The 15,611-nt window shown below is 62.0% G+C and overlaps 5 pseudogenes; all 5 read left to right on the forward strand.

The window, feature by feature from the left end:
* Positions 1–1,429: 1,429 nt before the first annotated feature.
* On the forward strand, positions 1,430–1,544 carry LOC121155785 (annotated as a pseudogene).
* Positions 1,545–3,273: 1,729 nt separating this feature from the next.
* Positions 3,274–3,382, forward strand: LOC121155781 (annotated as a pseudogene).
* A 1,677-nt stretch (positions 3,383–5,059) lies between these two features.
* LOC121155787 lies at positions 5,060–5,174 on the forward strand (annotated as a pseudogene).
* A 1,555-nt stretch (positions 5,175–6,729) lies between these two features.
* LOC121155786 lies at positions 6,730–6,844 on the forward strand (annotated as a pseudogene).
* Positions 6,845–8,394: 1,550 nt separating this feature from the next.
* Positions 8,395–8,513, forward strand: LOC121155782 (annotated as a pseudogene).
* The last annotated feature ends 7,098 nt before the right edge of the window (positions 8,514–15,611 follow it).

A 15,611-nucleotide genomic window follows, 5' to 3' on the forward strand; every position in this document is an offset into this window, starting at 1 on the left:
CTGCCACCTGCTCCCCTGCCAACCTGCTTTGGCCTGCCCAGCTTCCCTTCCCACACGCCTCCCATGCCCCATGCAACCCAGGGCCCCTCCGCCACCGCCGCGTGCAACGGTGCCCACCCCGAGGCCCCACACACACTAGCCAGCGCCCCAGCCCGCCCTACCCTGCACAGCCAAATGCCACAAACACACACACACACACACACACACACACACACACACACACACACAGAGCCAACCTCTTCTGCCAAGCACGCACACACTCACGCACGCCACGCCACCATCTGCCCTCGGCCCGCAGCCTCCCTGGCCACCTGCCCACACCCACACCCACACCCACACCCGGAATCGGGCCCCTCCAGGGCACACAGCGCCCGCAGCCAGCCTCCAACAGCACCAACAGCAGCACCACCTCGCCAGCCCAGGCTCGCCACTGCGCAGGGCCCGCCTGCACGCACACTCAGTGGTCCTGTGCCAGGCCTGGGGAGAAACTTGCCTGCACGCCACCTGCCACAGCCCACCCGAGGGACCACCTCACCCACCAACCCACCCACCCACCCGGCCGGCAACCCTCCGCTGGGACCCTCCCCCGGCCCCCGCAGACACACCCCCACCGCAGACACCAGCCGCAGTCCCGCCCCTGGGTGTAGGGGATGCCCAGGCGCCCCACTGTGGCGTGGGCAAACCTGCCCTGTGGACCGAAGCCTGTGGGTGGTGTAGGACTGAGTGCGTGCCTGCTGCCTGCGTGCTGGCCTGTGCGTGCGTGTGTGCATCAGTCGGTGGGTGAGGGTGACCCCGTGCGCTGGAGTGTGCCATGCGGCACGGCCCGGCCACCCCGGCTCCCTCGCGACCCTCGGCTCCCGGTGCCCGGTCCCAGGTCCCGACCCGTGGTGGTGCCCAGCATAGCTGATTGCTAGCTGCGTCACTTGCTTGCTCGGCGGGAGTGAGGGTGGCTGTGGGGGAAGGGATGGGGGTGGGAGAGGGGGTGGGATGGGGAGCGGGGAGCGTCCCCGGGGCGCCCGTTCTCCATGGGGCCGGCCTGCCTGCCTGCTCGCCCGCCGGGGCTGGGTGTCCGGGACCCCGTGGGTGCGTGCGTGCGTGCGTGTGCCAGCTGCCGGGGCTCCCAGCGTCGTGCCCAGCCGTAGGAGGGCAGGGCGCAGCAGTGTGAGGCGCCCCCTCGAAGCCCAGCCGCGAAGGCCAGCCCTCCAGCCCTCTGGCAGCGGCAGAGGAGGCAGCAGCGCCTCCCGTGCTGCGGGAGGCGGGCAGGAGGAGGAGAATGCCGGGGTGCAGGGTGAGGCGCCCTGGCTGGGGGCAGGGGGAGGCGGCCTGGGAAGAGAGCTGGAGTGTCCTGGGGGTCGCTGAAGCAGGAGGTGGGCCGGTGTTGGCCTGGCGGTGCAGGCAGGGGCGGCAGCAGGCTGAAGAGTGGCTGTGAGGCGGTGTAGCACCCTGAACGCGCCCGATCTCGTCTGATCTGGGAAGCTAAGCAGGGTCGGGCCTGGTTAGTACTTGGATGGGAGACCGCCTGGGAATACTGGGTGCTGTAGGCTTTTGCCCGCAGCCCGTGCCCGCTCCCTCCTTTTCCTGCCTGCCTGCCCGCCCCGCTCGCCCACCAAGCCCCAGCCCACACACCCGACCACCTCGGAACCCCGGCACACAACCAGCGCCCGGCCTGCTTGCCCTGCCACCTGCTGCCCTGCCTACCTGCTCTGGCCTGCCCAGCTTCCCTTCCCACACGCCTCCCACGCCCCATGCAACCCAGGGGCCCTCCGCCACCGCCGCGTGCAGTGCTGCCCACCCCGAGGCCCCCCACACACTAGCCAGCGCCCCAGCCCGCCCTACCCTGCACAGCCACCTGCCACACACACACACACAGCCGCCCAGCCAACCTCTTCTGCCAAGCACTCACAGACTCACGCACGCCACGCCACCATCTGCCCTCGGCCCGCAGCCTCCCTGGCCACCTGCTCACACCCACACCCACACCCACACCCGGAATCGGGCCCCTCCAGGGCACACAGCGCCCGCAGCCAGCCCCCAACAGCACCAACAGCAGCACCACCTCGCCAGCCCAGGCTCGCCACTGCGCAGGGCCCGGCTGCACGCACACTCAGTGTTCCTGTGCCAGGCCTGGGGAGAAACTTGCCTGCACGCCACCTGCCAGAGCCCACCCGAGGGACCCCCTCACTCACCCACCCGGCCGGCAGGCAACCCTCCGCTGGGACCCTCCCCTGGCCCCCGCAGACACACCCCCACCTCAGACACCCGCAGCAGTCCCGCCCGTGGGTGTAGGGGATGCCCAGGCGCCGCACTGTGGCCTGGGCAAACCTGCCCTGTGGACCGACATCCCTTGTCCTCGAAGCCTGTGGGTGGTGTAGGACTGAGTGCGTGCCTGCTGCCTGCGTGCTGGCCTGTGCGTGCGTGTGTGCATCAGTCGGTGGGTGAGGGTGACCCCGTGCGCTGGAGTGTGCCATGCGGCACGGCCCGGCCACCCCGGCTCCCTCGCGACCCTCGGCTCCCGGTGCCCGGTCCCAGGTCCCGACCCGTGGTGGTGCCCAGCATGGCTGATTGCTTGCTGCCTGGCTTGCTTGCTCGGCGGGAGTGAGGGTGGCTGTGGGGGAAGGGATGGGGGTGGGAGAGGGGGTGGGATGGGGAGCGGGGAGCGTCCCCGGGGCCCCAGGTCTCCAAGGGGCCCGCCCGCTCGCCCACCCGCCCTCCGGCCAGGGCTGGGTGTCTGGGACCCCGTGGGTGCGTGCGTGCGTGCGTGCGTGCGTGTGCCAGCTGCCGGGGCTCCCAGCGTCGTGCCCAGCCGTAGGAGGGCAGGGCGCAGCAGTGTGAGGCGCCCCCTCGAAGCCCAGCCGCGAAGGCCAGCCCTCCAGCCCTCTGGAGGTGGCAGAGGAGGCAGCAGCGCCTCCCGAGCTGCAGGAGGCCTAGGGACCAGGAGAATGCGGGGGTGCGGGGTGCGGCGCCCTGGCTGGGGGCAGGGGGAGGCGGCCTGCGATGAGAGCTGGAGTGTCCTGGGGGGTCGCTGAAGCAGGAGGTGGGCCGGTGTTGGCCTGGCGGTGTGGGCAGGGGCGGCAGCGGGTGCAGCAGGGGTGGAGGGTGGGCGAGGGTGGGCTTGGGCGGGCGGTGCAGCTGGTGTGCGGGCTTGGGTGGGCTTGGGCGGGCGGTCGGGCAGGGCAGGGTGGTCGAGCAAAGCAGGGCAGGGCTGGGCAGGGGCGGGCAGGGGCGGGCAGGGGCGGCAGCAGGCTGAAGAGCGGCTGTGATGTGTTGTGTGTCGTCTACGGCCATACCACCCTGAACGTGCCCGATCTCGGAAGCTAAGCAGGGTCGGGCCTGGTTAGTACTTGGATGGGAGAGCGCCTGGGAATACCGGGTGCTGTAATCTTTTGCCTGTGCCTGCTCCCTCCTTTTCCTGATTGCCTGCCCGCCCCGCTCGCCCACCAAGCCGCAGCCCACACCTCCGACCAGCTCAGAACCCCGGCACACCACCAGCACCCTGCCACCTGCTCCCCTGCCTACCTGCTTTGGCCTGCCCAGCTTCCCTTCCCACACGCCTCCCACGCCCCATGCAACCCAGGGCCCCTCCGCCACCGCCGCGTGCAACGGTGCCCACCCCGAGGCCTCACACACACTAGCCAGCGCCCCAGCCCGCCCTACCCTGCACAGCCAAATGCCACAAACACACACACACACACACACACACAAACACACACACACACAGAGCCAACCTCTTCTGCCAAGCACGCACACACTCACGCACGCCACGCCACCATCTGCCCTCGGCCCGCAGCCTCCCTGGCCAGCTGCCCACACCCACACCCACACCCGGAATCGGGCCCCTCCAGGGCACACAGCGCCCGCAGCCAGCCTCCAACAGCACCAACAGCAGCACCACCTCGCCAGCCCAGGCTCGCCACTGCGCAGGGCCCGCCTGCACGCACACTCAGTGGTCCTGTGCCAGGCCTGGGGAGAAACTTGCCTGCACGCCACCTGCCACAGCCCACCCGAGGGATCCCTCACCCACCAACCCACCGACCCACCCGGCCGGCAACCCTCCGCTGGGACCCTCCCCCGGCCCCCGCAGACACACCCCCACTGCAGACACCAGCCGCAGTCCCGCCCCTGGGTGTAGGGGATGCCCAGGCGCCCCACTGTGGCGTGGGCAAACCTGCCCTGTGGACCGAAGACTGTGGGTGGTGTAGGACTGAGTGCGTGCCTGCTGCCTGCGTGCTGGCCTGTGCGTGCGTGTGTGCATCAGTCGGTGGGTGAGGGTGAGCCCATGCTCTGGAGTGTGCCATGCGGCGCGGCCCGGCCACCTCGGCTCCCTCGCGACCCTCGGCTCCCGGTGCCCGGTCCCAGGTCCCGACCCGTGGTGGTGCCCAGCATAGCTGATTGCTAGCTGCGTCACTTGCTTGCTCGGCGGGAGTGAGGGTGGCTGTGGGGGAAGGGATGGGGGTGGGAGAGGGGGTGGGATGGGGAGCGGGGAGCGTCCCCGGGGCGCCCGTTCTCCATGGGGCCGGCCTGCCTGCCTGCTCGCCCGCCGGGGCTGGGTGTCCGGGACCCCGTGGGTGCGTGCGTGCGTGCGTGCGTGTGCCAGCTGCCGGGGCTCCCAGCGTCGTGCCCAGCCGTAGGAGGGCAGGGCGCAGCAGTGTGAGGCGCCCCCTCGAAGCCCAGCCGCGAAGGCCAGCCCTCCAGCCCTCTGGCGGTGGCAGAGGAGGCAGCAGCGCCTCCCGAACTGCAGGAGGCCTAGGGACCAGGAGAATGCGGGGGTGCGGGGTGAGGCGCCCTGGCTGGGGGCAGGGGGAGGCGGCCTGCGATGAGAGCTGGAGTGTCCTGGGGGGTCGCTGAAGCAGGAGGTGGGCTTGTGTTGGCCTGGCGGTGAGGGCAGGGGTGGCAGCGGGTGCAGCAGGGCTGGAGGGTGGGCTTGGGCGGGCGGTGCAGCTGGTGTGCGGGCTTGGGTGGGCTTGGGCAGGCGGTCGGGCAGGGCAGGGTGGTCGAGCAAAGCAGGGCAGGGCTGGGCAGGGGCGGGCAGGGGCGGCAGCAGGCTGAAGAGTGGCTGTGAGGCGGTGTAGCACCCTGAACGCGCCCGATCTCGTCTGATCTGGGAAGCTAAGCAGGGTCGGGCCTGGTTAGTACTTGGATGGGAGACCGTCTGGGAATACTGGGTGCTGTAGGCTTTTGCCCCCAGCCCGTGCCCGCTCCCTCCTTTTCCTGCCTGCCTGCCCGCCCCGCTCGCCCACCCAGCTCCACCCCACACACCCGACCACCTCGGAACCCCGGCACACAACCAGCGCCCGGCCTGCTTGCCCTGCCACCTGCTGCCCTGCCTACCTGCTCTGGTCTGCCCAGCTTCCCTTCCCACACGCCTCCCACGCCCCATGCAACCCAGGGGCCCGCCGCCACCGCCGCGTGCAGTGCTGCCCACCCCGAGGCCCCCCACACACTAGCCAGCGCCCCAGCCCGCCCTACCCTGCACAGCCACCTGCCACACACACACACACACACACCGCCCAAGCCAACCTCTTCTGCCAAGCACGCACAGACTCACGCACGCCACGCCACCATCTGCCCTCGGCCCGCAGCTCCCTGGGCACCTGCCCACACCCACACCCACACCCACACCCGGAATCGGGCCCCTCCAGGGCACACAGCGCCCGCAGCCAGCCCCCAACAGCACCCACAGCAGCACCACCTCGCCAGCCCAGGCTCGCCACTGCGCAGGGCCCGGCTGCACGCACACTCAGTGTTCCTGTGCCAGGCCTGGGGAGAAACTTGCCTGCACGCCACCTGCCACAGCTCACCCGAGGGACCCCCTCACCTACCCACCCGGCCGGCAGGCAACCCTCCGCTGGGCACCCTCCCCCGGCCCCCGCAGACACACCCCCACCTCAGACACCCGCAGCAGTCCCGCCCGTGGGTGTAGGGGATGCCCAGGCGCCGCACTGTGGCCTGGGCAAACCTGCCCTGTGGACCGACATCCCTCTTGTGCCTCGAAGCCTGTGGGTGGTGTAGGACTGAGTGCGTGCCTGCTGCCTGCGTGCTGGCCTGTGCGTGCGTGTGTGCATCAGTCGGTGGGTGAGGGTGACCCCGTGCGCTGGAGTGTGCCGTGCGGCACGGCCCGGCCACCCCGGCTCCCTCGCGACCCTCGGCTCCCGGTGCCCGGTCCCAGGTCCCGACCCGTGGTGGTGCCCAGCGTGGCTGATTGCTTGCTGCGTCACTTGCTTGCTCGGCGGGAGTGAGGGTGGCTGTGGGGGAAGGGGTGGGGGTGGGAGAGGGGGTGGGATGGGGAGCGGGGAGCGTCCCCGGGGCCCCAGGTCTCCAAGGGGCCCGCCCGCTCGCCCACCCGCCCTCCGGCCAGGGCTGGGTGTCTGGGACCCCGTGGGTGCGTGCGTGCGTGCGTGCGCCAGCTGCCGGGGCTCCCAGCGTCGTGCCCAGCCGTAGGAGGGCAGGGCGCAGCAGTGTGAGGCGCCCCCTGGAAGCCAGGCGGCGAAGGCCACCCCTCCAGCGCTCTCCAGTGGAGGAGGAGGCAGCAGCACCTCCCCAGCTGCGGGAGGCGGGCAGGAGGAGGAGAATGCAGGGGTGCAGGGTGAGGCGCCCTGGCTGCGGGCAGGGGGAGGCGGCCTGGGAAGAGAGCTGGAGTGTCCTGGGGGTCGCTGAAGCAGGAGGTGGGCCGGTGTTGGCCTGGCGGTGCGGTGCGGGCAGGGGCGGCAGCAGGCTGAAGAGTGGCTGTGAGGCGGTGTAGCACCCTGAACGCGCCCGATCTCGTCTGATCTGGGAAGCTAAGCAGGGTCGGGCCTGGTTAGTACTTGGATGGGAGACCGCCTGGGAATACTGGGTGCTGTAGGCTTTTGCCCCCAGCCCGTGCCCGCTCCCTCCTTTTCCTGCCTGCCTGCCCGCCCCGCTCGCCCACCCAGCTCCACCCCACACACCCGACCACCTCGGAACCCCGGCACACAACCAGCGCCCGGCTTGCTTGCCCTGCCACCTGCTGCCCTGCCTACCTGCTCTGGCCTGCCCAGTTTCCCTTCCCACACGCCTCCCACGCCCCATGCAACCCAGGGGCTCGCCGCCACTTCCGAGTGCAGTGCTGCCCACCCCGAGGCCCCCCACACACTAGCCAGCGCCCCAGCCCGCCCTACCCTGCACAGCCACCTGCCACACACACACACACAGCCGCCCAGCCAACCTCTTCTGCCAAGCACGCACACACTCACGCACGCCACGCCACCATCTGCCCTCGGCCCGCAGCTCCCTGGGCACCTGCCCACACCCACACCCACACCCACACCCGGAATCGGGCCCCTCCAGGGCACACAGCGCCCGCAGCCAGCCCCCAACAGCACCAACAGCAGCACCACCTCGCCAGCCCAGGCTCGCCACTGCGCAGGGCCCGGCTGCACGCACACTCAATGTTCCTGTGCCAGGCCTGGGGAGAAACTTGCCTGCACGCCACCTGCCAGAGCCCACCCGAGGGACCCCCTCACCCACCCACCCGGCCGGCAGGCAACCCTCCGGTGTGCACCCTCCCCTGGCCCCCGCAGACACACCCCCACCTCAGACACCCGCAGCAGTCCCGCCCGTGGGTGTAGGGGATGCCCAGGCGCCGCACTGTGGCCTGGGCAAACCTGCCCTGTGGACCGAAATCCCTCTTGTGCCCCGAAGCCTGTGGGTGGTGTAGGACTGAGTGCGTGCCTGCTGCCTGCGTGCTGGCCTGTGCGTGCGTGTGTGCATCAGTCGGTGGGTGAGGGTGACCCCGTGCGCTGGAGTGTGCCGTGCGGCGCGGCCCGGCCACCCCAGCTCCCTCGCGACACTCGGCTCCCGGTGCCTGGTCCCAGGTCCCGACCCGTGGTGGTGCCCAGCGTCCCTGATTGCTTGCTGCCTGGCTTGCTTGCTCGGCGGGAGTGAGGGTGGCTGTGGGGGAAGGGGTGGGGGTGGGAGAGGGGGTGGGATGGGGAGCGGGGAGCGTCCCCGGGGCCCCAGGTCTCCAAGGGGCCCGGCGCTCGCCCACCCGCCCTCCGGCCAGGGCTGGGTGTCTGGGACCCTGTGGGTGCGTGCGTGCGTGCGTGCGTGTGCCAGCTGCCGGGGCTCCCAGCGTCGTGCCCAGCCGTAGGAGGGCAGGGCGCAGCAGTGTGAGGCGCCCCCTCGAAGCCTGGCGGCGAAGGCCACCCCTCCAGCGCTCTCCAGTGGAGGAGGAGGCAGCAGCGCCTCCCCAACTGCGGGAGGCTGGAAGGACCAGGAGAATGCGTGGGTGCGGGGTGAGGCGCCCTGGCTGCGGGCAGGGGGAGGCGGCCTGGGAAGAGAGCTGGAGTGTCCTGGGGGTCGCTGAAGCAGGAGGTGGGCCGGTGTTGGCCTGGCGGTGCGGTGCGGGCAGGGGTGGCAGCAGGCTGAAGAGTGGCTGTCAAGTGGTGTACCACCCTGAACACGCCTGATCTCGTCTGATCTGGGAAGCTAAGCAGGGTCGGGCCTGGTTAGTACTTGGATGGGAGACCGCCTGGGAATACTGGGTGCTGTAGGCTTTTGCCCCCAGCCCGTGCCCGCTCCCTCCTTTTCCTGCCTGCCTGCCCGCCCCGCTCGCCCACCCAGCCCCAGCCAACACACCCGACCACCTCGGAACCCCGGCACACAACCAGCGCCCGGCCTGCTTGCCCTGCCACCTGCTGCCCTGCCTACCTGCTCTGGCCTGCCCAGCTTCCCTTCCCACACGCCTCCCACGCCCCATGCACCCTAGGGGCCCGCCGCCACCGCCGCATGCAGTGCTGCCCACCCCGAGGCCCCCCACACACTAGCCAGCGCCCCAGCCTGCCCTACCCTGCACAGCCACCTGCCACACACACACACACAGCCGCCCAGCCAACCTCTTCTGCCAAGCACGCACACACTCACGCACGCCACGCCACCATCTGCCCTCGGTCCGCAGCTCCCTGGGCACCTGCCCACACCCACACCCACACCCGGAATCGGGCCCCTCCAGGGCACACAGCGCCCGCAGCCAGCCCCCAACAGCACCAACAGCAGCACCACCTCGCCAGCCCAGGCTCGCCACTGCGCAGGGCCCGCCTGCACGCACACTCAGTGGTCCTGTGCCAGGCCTGGGGAGAAACTTGCCTGCACGCCACCTGCCAGAGCCCACCCAAGGGACCCCCCTCACCCACCCACCCGGCCGGCAGGCAACCCTCCAGTTGGCACCCTCCCCTGGCCCCCGCAGACACACCCCCACCTCAGACACCCGCAGCAATACCGCCCGTGGGTGTATCTGTCTCTCTCTGCCTCTCTCTCCCTCTCTTTCCCTCTCTATCCCTCCCTGTCGCTCTATTTCTCTCCCTCTCTCTCCCTCGCTTTCTCTCCCTCTCTTTTTCTCTCCCTCTCTATTTCTCTGTTTCTCACTCTCTCTGGTTCTCTCCCTCTCGGTTTCACTCTGACTCTCTCTTTCCGTGTCTCTGCCTTTCTGTCACTCTCCCCTCTCTCCATCTCTCTCTCTGTCACTGCCTGTCTCTTTCCTTCTCTACTTCTCTTTGTCACCGTCTTTCCTTTCTTTCTCCCTCTCTCTCTGTCTCCCTTTCTCTCTCTCTCTCCCTCTCTTTCTCTCCCCCCCTCCGTCTCTATATCTCCCACTCTCTCTGCCAGTCTCTTTCTTTCTCTCCCTGTCTCTGCCTCTCTCTCTCTCTCTGACACTGCCTCTCAGTCTCTATCTGAGTCTCTCTTTCCCTGCCTCTGCCTCTCTGTCTTTCTGTCTCTCTCTCAATCTCTCTCTCCCTCTGTTACTCTCTCTGCCTCTCTTTCTCTCACCCTCACTCTCCCTCCATCTCTCTCCCTCTCAATCCCCGATCTCTTACCCCCAATCTGTCTCCCTCTGTCTGCCTCTCACTCTCCCTTTCTCTGCCTCTTTGTCTCTCACTCACTCTCTCCCTCTCTCTGCTTCTCTAACTCTCTATTTCTCTCTCTGTCTCTCCCTGTGTCTCTCTTTCTCTCCCTCTCTCTCTCACTCTGTCTCTCTCTCTCTTTGTGTGTCTCTCCCTCTCTCTGCCTCTCTCTCTCCCTTTCCATCTCTTTCTCACCCTCTCTCGCTCTATCGTTCCCTCTCTCTCTCCCGCACTCTCTGTCTCAATCTCTCTGCATCTCTCCTTGTCTCTGCCTCTCTGTCTCTCTCTAATTCTCTCTCTATCCCTCTGTCACTCTCCGTCTCTCACCCTCTCTTTCTCACAATGTCTATCTCTGTGTCTCTCTCTGCATCCCTGTCTCTCTCCCTCACTCTCTCTGTCTCTACATCTTTCTCCCTCTCTCCCTCCTCATCTTTCTCTCACCCTCTCTCTCCCTCTCTTTCTGTATCTCTCCCTTACTCTGCATCTCTCTCCCTTTCCCTCTCTCTCTCTGTCTCTCCCTCTCTCTGCACCTCTCTCTCTTACCATCTCTCGCTCATTCTTTCCCGCTCTTTCTCTCTACCTCTCTCTTTCCCTCCCTCTATCTCCCTCTGTCTCTCTCTCTTGCTCAATTTCTCTCCCTCTGTCTCTCTCTTTCCCTCTCTTTGTCTCTCCCTGTCTCTCTTTCTCTCTCTCCCTCTGTCTCTCTCTCTTTGTCTCTCTCACTCTCTCTCACTCTCTCTATTTCTTTCCCTCTCTTTCTCACCCTCTCTCTCTCTGTGTCTCTCACTCTGTCTGCATTTCTGTCTCCTCCACCAGTGCCATCCCAGACTGAAGACTCTCCTGCAGGCCAGCCGTGGACTATCGGCCTCCGCTAACGTACCACCTGCCACAAGACAATCAACGGCTGATGTGTGTTCTCCACAGAGTTCCTTCTCACCAGGACAGGTAGAGTAGCATCATGCCTGGATCCATCTCTTTCTCTCCCTCTATTCCTCTCCCTATTTCTCTCTCCCTCTGACTGTCTCTCTTTCCTCTCGCTCTAACTCCCTCTCTCTCGTTCACTTTCCCTCTATATGTCTCTCCCTGTCTCTCTCTTTCTCTCCCACTCTCTCTCTGTCTCTCTCACTCTCCGTCAATCGCTCTCTTTGCCACTATCTCTCCCTTTGCCTCTCTTTCTCACCCTCTCTCGTTCTTTCTTTCCCTCTCTCTCTCTTCCTTTCTCACTCCCTCACTCTCCCTCTCTCTCTCCCTTTCCCTCTCTCTCTGTCACTCCCTCGCTCTGCAACTGTTTCTCTCCCCCTCTCTCTGTCTCACCCTCTCTTGCCCTTTCTTTCCCTCTCTCTCTCTCCCTATCTCTCTCCCTTTCCCTCTCTCTCTCTGTCACTCCCTCGCTCTGCAACTGTCTCTCTCCACCTCTCTGTCTCACCCTCTCTCACTCTGTTTTCTCTCTCTCTCTCTCTCGTTCCAACTCTCTGCCTCTCTCTCTTTCCCACTATGTTTCTCTCTTTCCCTGTCTTTGCCTCTGTCTCTCTCTCCCATTCTTTGCCTCTCTGTCTCCTTCTCCCTCTCTTTCTCTCTCTCCCTCTTTTCCTTTCCCCCTTTCTCTCTCGCTCTGTCTCTCTTCCTCTCTCTCTCCCTCTCTCTCTCCCTCTCTCTCCATCTCTTTCCCTCTCTCTGTCTCTCCCTGTCTCTCTGTTTCTTGATCTTGAACACCTTGGTGCACTCCCCAAATAGCCTTAACAGCCAGGGCTGGGCCAGGCCAAAGCCAGGAGCTGCTGGCAGAAAAATCACTACACCTTCCCTGAGGGAGGATCTGCTAGAGCTACAAACGGCACTGGATGAAACACAAAGAGAAAGGGCTGGGCAGTGACTTTTTTTCTTAAACAAAATTTTTTTAAATTTTAATTAACGCATTTTATGATACAGTTCCTAAGGCTCTGGGATTTCCCCTCCCCACCCCTCACGTCCCCTCCACATCCCCTTCCTCCACTGATTTCACCTCTTTTATTACGATAGTATAGTCCTTCAACATCAGTTGTAAGTCCATCGTTCTGCTACTGAAGTGCACGGACAGTGGCAGAGTCCAGCATCCTAACGTTAAGCTGTATTTTACAGTTGCACTGGGAGACCATCCTTGATTTGGAAGTAGAGGTGCATACTGTATTGTATCTTCACAGCTCAATACCACAGACTCTTACACATTTCCTCTAGATGATGATATGTACATGAATGTTTACCTGTGTATATCTGTTGATCTTGTATTTTGCATGAAAGTTGCCTTGTACAGAGAGAACATAATATCTGTCTTTTGGGTTTGACCTGTTTCACTGAGCATAATGGTCTCTGGTTGGGACCATTTGGTTGCAAATGGTGGGATTTCATTCTTTTTAATGGCTGAGTAGTGTTCATGGAGTAGATGAACCGTAGTGTGTTTATCCACTCCTCATTTGATGGGCATCTGGGTGGCTTCCGAGTCTTCGGTATTGTAGATTGTGCTGCTGTAAATATAGGATTACAGATCCCTTTCTGATGTGCAGATTTCATATCCTTTAGATATGTTCATTTCTGTAACAGTCTGCTCCAGTTGAGAAGTCAGTGAAGACTTTATGGAGGTATCCTGAAGAAGTTCAAAATATTTGTTATCTATCTACCTATTTATTTATCTACTTATTATTTATATTTATTCAAATATCAGGGAGAAAGGGAGGGAGTGAAATCACCTATGTGCTAGTTCATTTCCAAATTCCTTTAATAACTGTGATTGGGACATGTATCAGGAATTTGTATTCTTTTTTTTAAAAAAGGTATATTTATGGCCGACGTAGGAGGAAGGCTGTGAGGGAGTCTCCAGTGAAAGAGGGATAGAAAGTCACAGAAGCAGCAAAGAGGAACAGCAGGGAATCGCAGGGAGAGGTCCGTGAGGCTCCCTGGGACAGTGTGGAGCCAAAAAGATCCACACAACTCGGAAGAACAGCGAGAACGGAGCAGGGCAAAGGTAGAGAAACCGACATCCCACTCCAGACCTGCTGAGTCACTTTTGAAAACGGCCTGACGGGAGACGCGGACAGCCCGGAGGCGGGGAGATCGGGCGGATCGTCGCCGGCGGGAGGCCTTCGGCAGCGGTGGAGGCAGACTGCAGCGGCCGAACGTTTGGTGAGCCGGGGGGTTGACGTGGCAGCCTCCGCATTCCTAGACCCCTGCCGAGGTTTTAGCCTCTGAGAACGCGGGGCAGACGGACTGAAACTGTTGGGTTTGTGCCTTGGGAACTGCGTGCAGTGGTGTTGGTGGCTGAGGGGCCCCGGGGGGGCGCCCCGGGTGTTCCTACACTGGGGGGGCCAGTGCGTCTCGGTGCGCAGAGGCTGCTGGCGAGGATCTGGAGTCCTCCACATCCTGCCTGGTGGAAGTGAGATAACATCAGGAAGACCCTGGTCGCCGCGCCGAGCGGCTGCGCCGAGCGGACTAGGCGGCCCCGCCTGCAGCAGCCGCCTCCACAGCGCAGGTGTCAGGTGTCAGAAGAGCTCTGCCCAGCTTTGGGAAGTGTAGTGCTGTGTGTCCCCGACACGCAGGTACCACTCCCATAGGGTGAACTGCTCACCTCTCGCCTCCCACCCTGCAGTTCTGAGCGTGGGCGACCCACCAGGAGAGCTCTGAAAACTCCTGCATCACACTGACACGGTGCGAACCTGCCGTGAAATTATAACAGGGCGCCTGGGCCACTCCTCCGCTAAGGGCCGGTGTGAGAGAGCCACACAGGAACAGGGGCTCTGAACATCCACACACCACGAGTGGTGGATTCACTGCACAAGAGCCACGCCTGGAAAGTGCCTCACCCACAGTCCCGTGTGTGGGAGACGCACCAGGTGGGCTCTGAAAAACCTTGCAGTCCCTGACACGGAGAACGCAGGGAGAAAGCACATAAAACCTTCTAAGTCCTGCGGATTCCCATGCAGGGGGCACACCCAGAGAGCGCCTCCATCCCTCCACGCCCTGGGGTGTCACACCTGTAGAAGAGGTGCCCAGAGTGTGCCTGGAATCCACTGGGCCCCCAAGGTGGTGCTCTACAGCCCCGGGCCCTGAGAACGCACCAACGGTGCCTTGAAAATTACCACGCTCGACAACACCACGTTTGCAGGCTCCAATCTCTACAGGAAAGCATCTGACAGCCCCTCAACACACGGGTTCATTTGCCCCACCAGAATTCACCAACGCAATGGGAAAAACCACCAGAAAGAGCTGTGCTCCAGATGAAAGAGCCAGCACCCCACCAAACATGGGCCAAAAGCCATTATCAATATCGGCGATGCGAGATGAAGACATGGACGTGTTACCAGCAAAGGAATTGATGAAAATAATGCTAAAATTTCTCAGAGACGTGGACACAAAGCTGGAAGACTACCAGAACCGCATAATCACCGAAATACAACAAATCAAAACCAAACTGGATGCCCAAGAGAATAAAATTGAAAGCCTCATCAACAGAATAAATGCGGCAGAGGAAAGGATCTCTGAAACAGAAGACACACAAAATGAAAGTGCCCAGCGAATTAAACAGCTGGAGACAAACCTCAGCAAAACTAATAAAATGATGCAAGAGATGAAGGATTACCTTAGAAAACTGAATATTCGGATCATCGGCCTCCCTGAGGGAGTAGAAAGAGAATCTGGGATGCAAGCAGTGCTTGATGAAATTATACAGGAAAACTTCCAAAACACTTGGAACACGAATCCACCCCGCATACAGGATGGACAGAGAACTCCCAACAGACATGACCCAAAGAGATCTTCACCCAGACACACGGTGCTCAGGTTCTACTCCAATGAAGACAAAGAAGGAATCCTGAGACAAGTACGAAGTAGAGAAAAGATCACATACAGGGGAAAACCCATCAGAATCACTGCTGACTTCTCCGAAGAGACCCTACAAGCAAGGAGAGAATGGACAAAGATCTTCCAAGTCCTGAAACAAAACAACTGTCAACCAAAAATAATCTACCCAGCAAAGATCTCATTTGTATATGAGAACGAGATCAGATACTTCAATAGCAAAGAAAAACTAGAAGAATATGTCTACACAAAACCAGCTCTGCAAAGTCTCCTTAGAAATGCGCTAGTCCCGGACAAAAAGGAGGCAAATCACAAACAAAGATGGCAAATAAGAAGGTCTCCAAACTAAAAGCTGCACAAACAAGACAACTACATAGGCAACAACACACACACAACACAATCACATGGCAAGGCAAAATTGCAAACTCTCAATTTTAACTCTCAACACAAATGGTCTAAATTCACCAATCAAAAGACAGAGATTAATAGAATGGATCATCAAACAAGACCCAACCATCTGTTGCCTACAAGAAACGCATCTAACCAGAAAGGATGCAAAGAAACTGAAAGTGAAGGGATGGAAAAAGATATTTCACGCTAATGGACGAGGAAAAAAAGCTGGGGTAGCTATCCTAATTTCAGACGAGATAGATTTCATTCTAACTAACATCAAAAGAGACAGGGAAGGCCATTTTATACTGGTGAAGGGAATGATCCATCAAGAAGCAATCACCATCATTAATGTTTATGCACCGAATCTTAATGCACCTAGTTACGTAAAGCAATTACTTACAGACTTAAGGGAAGACATAGACACCCGGACAATTCTTGTGGGCGATCTCAACACACCTCTAACAACAATGGACCGGTCTACGAAACAAAAACTCAACAAAGAAACAACAGAGCTCACACAAACAATAGAACAACTGG

The sequence above is a fragment of the Ochotona curzoniae genome, unplaced genomic scaffold (genome assembly GCF_017591425.1).
Source record: "Ochotona curzoniae isolate NIBS_2020 unplaced genomic scaffold, NIBS_Ocur_1.0 contig_3097, whole genome shotgun sequence".
NCBI classification, from domain to species: Eukaryota; Metazoa; Chordata; class Mammalia; order Lagomorpha; family Ochotonidae; genus Ochotona; species Ochotona curzoniae.